The sequence below is a fragment of the Ipomoea nil genome, unplaced genomic scaffold (genome assembly GCF_001879475.1).
Source record: "Ipomoea nil cultivar Tokyo-kokei standard unplaced genomic scaffold, Asagao_1.1 scaffold3030, whole genome shotgun sequence".
Taxonomy (NCBI): Eukaryota; Viridiplantae; Streptophyta; class Magnoliopsida; order Solanales; family Convolvulaceae; genus Ipomoea; species Ipomoea nil.
Genome location: NW_017619458.1, coordinates 4320959 through 4326326, shown reverse-complemented (window position 1 = coordinate 4326326; position 5368 = coordinate 4320959). Strand labels below are relative to the sequence as shown.

Here is a 5368-nt window from a genome sequence, read left to right as displayed (position 1 = left end):
TACCCCTAACTTGCACACGGTAACAAACTAATACGCACAAACCACTACCCGTAGCCGCGGTACCCCCCAAACTCCCAACAAATAATAAATAAATTAATAAACACGCACCGACCCAATACCAGTAGCGCACCAACCTAAATGTAAAAAACAAAACAAAAAAAAAACTAGTGCCAGTTAGCAACTAAATTTCACCATAACTTTGCACAAGGTAACATACTACTACGCATAAACCACCATACCTAACTACGAAACCCCAAAAAATAAAAAAATAAAGACGCACCGACCCAATACCAGTGGCGCACCAACATAAATGCTTAACCGACAACAAAACCAGCAGTAGCAAATACCAACAACACTTTACCTAACCATATGGATGAAACACACAACCACCCTGAACATTAATCACATGCACATTCACAACACACATGCATACCTAACTATATGGATGAAAACAAAACAATGTTCCTTAATTTCACATTAAAACAATTACAACACCAGGAAAAAAAATGGCATCCAAAAACAAAGCAATGAAATTAAAAAAAAAAAAACATAATTAAACACGGTACCCCAAGAAACTACTAACAAAAGAATTATAATAAACACGTTGGTTGCCTTATACGCACCTAGATGAGTTTATTTTTTATTTATTTATTTATTTATTTTTTTACACACTTAGCAATTCTAAAATTGGACAGAATGTACGTTACAGAAGCAGATTCATCAAATTAATGCTACCAAAATCAGCATCGCGTAAGTTTTGTATTGCACTTTAAGAATCAACCCAAGGATTAGCAGCACCAAAGGTGAGCTTGCCTGTTGTCCTTCAATCTATTTCATGTCCAAAATACATTGTACAACTTGTTGAAATTAAGATTAGTGAACATCCCACTAACCTACTAAAGGATGCGATTCTTGAAGTACCCATTCTCAACAACTGAGATAGGACTGCATCAAGATACAGGACATTGGCAACTCTGCTTGTTTTATCAAGTTGAAGCCCTCTTGCTAGAGTTATCTCTGCGAAGAAAGCCAATACCCCAAGGACAATCATAAGAATCAGAGAATAGAAACTAGGAAGTACAAAGTTCTGGAAAGCAAATGTACATATTCCAGCAGCAGGACTTGCAAATAGACCAAATGCAAAAACTGTGAGCATTGGCTGATCAATTGTCATGGCTCCTGCCTTTGTAAGACAGTAGCTAACTCCACCAAAAATAGATGAACATAGACCAACCAAAATTGCATAAATATGATGGCTTCCACGGACATATTCATTATTGCCTACAGCATTGACACAGATCCTTTTGTGATGACCATTGGTTGAAAAAGAAAGGTCACACCAAAGAAACTGGTGGCTAGACCAGTAAATGAAACTTAGTCATGAGAAATATCCAATCACAGCTCTTAAAGCCATAAGTGTATTGACATTCTTTGGGCCAAAAATTGGCTGTCCAGATCTCTTCAACCACACAAATGACAAAATCAAGAGCAATGTACATCTTGTAAACACCATCTCAAAAAGAGGAATTGATTGGCCTGTAAAAAATTCTGAAACAACATCCATAGTACAATAGATTACAGATGAGATGGCCATGAATACCAGACCAGAGTACTTTGATCTACTCCACTCCACGCACCTAGATGAGTTTCTTACAAATTTCACATGATATTGTATATTACTTATACTCTCTGCAATTAATCAATACATGATGTCCATTTACTCACATATGCACCTACTGCACAACACATATGCACTCACCCGAAATAACTTTTGGAATGGAAAACATTGAAATCATAAAGTTCCTTAACACAGCAAAACACCACGCATTTGAAGGAACCCAAAAAAAAAAAAAAAAAAAAAAAAAAAAAAAAAAAAAAAAAAAAAGGCCTTTTTGAAAAGGTAAACAAAACCATACTCCAGAGCACGCTAAACACCCCCCTCCCCCCCGCCCCCCACAACCCAAAAACCCCCACTACAGCCGTCCTCTGCTACCACCACCCCCGCCACGGTCGAAAAACAAGCTCTTTAATTAGGGAAAAAAATACCAGGGTACAAACCACCACCACACCAAAAGTCCACAACCGTGACACCCCCACCCGGTAGCCCAACCCACCGCCATAGGAAGCCGCCACGCCGGCCAAATCAGGTGCCACATGCCCCAAAAAATTGACTATCCCCCCGCCACACTGAATCGAACCACAAACACACTCCCCCTGGTCACACCAACCTAAAAACAAAAACCCACTTAAAACTAAGAAGAAATAAGCAAAGGAGAAGAAAATACCTTGAGCAGCACCGGACGAAGAACCCTTCAGATGTTTCGACCGCCTGGACGAAGAGCCGGCCATGGAGAAACAAGAGCTGCGGTGACGAGATGAAGGAGTGAAGATTGATTCCAGAGTTCTTCTCTGCCGCGATGCTTCCGAGGAGATGAGAGTGCGTGACTCCAAATAAACCACACGCATAAGGAAACACACAAGTGCCAAATCAATTTTAAACGGAAAGAAAATAAATACATATTAGAAACTACAGCCTTACCCCAATAATATATCGGAATGGGTCTAATTACAATACCATCTGAAGCGTTAAAAAATCAAAATCAACTAATTACGCATAATGTTAGTTGTCTTCATGCTTTGAAAATTAAAAGGAATGTGGGCCATCAACATTACAAAAATGCTATAATATATACTATAACATACTTGGTAGATTGATGAAGCAGGAATTATATATATATATACTAGTAGTACGTAATATATATATATATATATATATATATATATATATATATATATTTGTAAGTATATATTATTTATTATATATATTATATATTATATATCATATATATATTTAGTACTATATTTAGCTCATTAATTGTTAAACTCCAACAAGAATTAATTATTAAATAATATTAAATAATTAATGCAAAATTATTAGAAAGATGTGCCTAAAATATGAGTGTAAAATATGCGTATCAGTCATAACACGCCTTATTCGATACACCCGGGGGGAGACAAGCTATACAAAGACGTGAAAAATCTCTTTTGGTGACCCAACATGAAGACGGAAATAGCGGATTTTGTGAGTCGATACTTGAATTGCGAAAGGGTCAAAGCTGAGCGTTGTAGATCCAAAGGTTTGGTGCAACCATTGGAAGTACCGCAAGGGAAGTGGGATTCTATTTCCATGGATTTTGTGGGAGATTTACCGGTGACCCGCACCCGCAAGGACAAGATTTGGGTAGTGGTGGTGGATCGGTTAACCAAGACGGCTCGACTCATTGCGATGAAGGAAACGTGGACGATGGCACAGTTTGCCCGAGCCTATGTAAACCAAGTAGTGAAGTACCATGGTGTACCCCGCGATATCATCTCCGATCGAGATCCGAGGTTCCTATCCCAATTTTGGAAGTCTTTGCAAGCGGCCATGGGGACGAAATTGAATCTTAGTACTGCTTTCCACCCTGCCACGGACGGACAAACCGAAAGGACCATTCAGACAATTGAAGACATGCTAAGGGCGTGTATGTTGGACTTTCAAGGTTCGTGAGAAGAACACCTGGACCTAATAGAATTTTCTTATAATAATATCTACCATTCTAGTATACGAATGGCACCGTATGAGGCACTTTATGGTCAAAAGTGTCGTAGCCCGTTAGTTGGGAAAACTTGGTCAACCCGGTGATGTTAGGTCCACAGTACTTGCATGACATGGTGGAGAAAATCAAGCACATTCAAGGGAGGATGAAAATGGCATAGGATCGCCAGAAGTCGTATGCCGATTTAGGAAGGAAACAGGTGGAGTTCGCTGTTGGGGACAAGGTGTGGTTGAAGTTTCTCCCACTCGGGGAGTTATGAGATTCGGGAAGAAAGGCAAGCTAAGCCCTCGGTTCATTGGACCTTATGAGATCCTTGAAAGGATAGGGAGTTTAGTGTATCATCTAGCGTTGCCAATAGAGTTGGAACATGTGCACAATGTCTTTCATGTATCCCAGCTTAAGAAGTATGTGCATGATCCGACGCAATAATTCCGCCGGAGGTGGTTCTGCTGGATGGAACCATGTCTTACGAAGAAAGACCGCTTCGAATTTTGGATTTCAAAACCAGGGAGACTCGCAGGAAGTCGGTGAAGATGGTAAAAGTTTGGTGGTCACATCATGGTGTAGAAGAAGCAACCTGGGAGCTGGAGTCGGCTATGAGAGAGCGTTACCCGGAGTTGTTCACCTCAGGTACCTCGTGTTACCTTTCTTGTTGAATAGTTTTGGGATTAGGAGTAGAGTAGTGGGTGTTGTTTTGGCCTTAGCATTGGTGTGCTCAAGAAACTCCTTTTTAGACCTTTTGAAACCTTGCAATTTCTTGACTTTTACAAACTTTACACCTTTTGGAACCTTGAAGTTTTGGTTAAATGGTATTCTTGTTCTCATTTTGTCACATGGTTGATTCGTTGTTACCTGTTTGTTTTGAACTCGTCGTGCCCAAGCTTCGGGGACAAAGCTTCTTGTTAGGGGGAAATGATGTGACACCCCGCAAATCCAAACTCTAATCAAAGATTAATTAGAGAATTAATTCTAGTTTCCTTGTTAATTTATTCCTAAAAATCCTGAAATTCAATAGTCGAGGGAATAGAATTTGACTAGTCACTTAAAGTCAAAGGGTTGTACCTTGTGCTTCTTGGGTTGTGCCCTTGTTCCCTTATTCTTCCAACTTTAGTAAGGGTAGAGATGTCTTTCTACCTAAAGTTTGTGGTTCAAGCTAACCTAGCAACATCCCTTCATTTCATTCACCTACAATCTAAACACAAAATCTCTAACTTCTCTCTAAAAAGTTGTAGCTTCTTCTCCAATCTAGAATTTGGGCATCCTAAATCTTGCAAGTTGTCTTCCAAGATTCCTACTTTCCTTATCTTGAGCATAGGGGAGGGTAAGATCCTTGTTCTTTTGGTGTTTTTAAACTTCTTTTATATGTCTTTTTCTAAAGATAGAATCTTTGTTGTCTTTTGGTTTCTGTATGAAGTTGGTGTGGAAGAAGAGCTTTAGGAGAGGCTTTCTAAGGATGAGGAAGAGAAGTTTTAGGCTACAAAGGTAACACATGCTTTAAAAAACCTATTTTCTTTCTTATATGATGATTTCTTGGCTTCTACTTGTGATTCTTGTGTTGAAATCTGAGATATGATGCATTAGAGCCCTACTTGCGGGGAACGAAAGGCTCGTGGGTATGTACCCGCGGGTAGAACCGCGGGCGGAGGTTCACCCGTGGCCCCACCCGCGGGGAACATGTATGGTTTTTGGCGCGGATTTGTTCCCCGTGATTCTTTTGACTCAGTACTGATATTTTGACCTCCCGATGTTGTTTTATTGGGCTATTTGTG

At 39.8% G+C, this 5368-nt stretch overlaps 1 pseudogene; it reads right to left on the bottom strand.

The window, feature by feature from the left end:
- Positions 1-786: 786 nt before the first annotated feature.
- Positions 787-2349, bottom strand: LOC109163567 (annotated as a pseudogene).
- Between the last annotated feature and the right edge of the window lie 3019 nt (positions 2350-5368).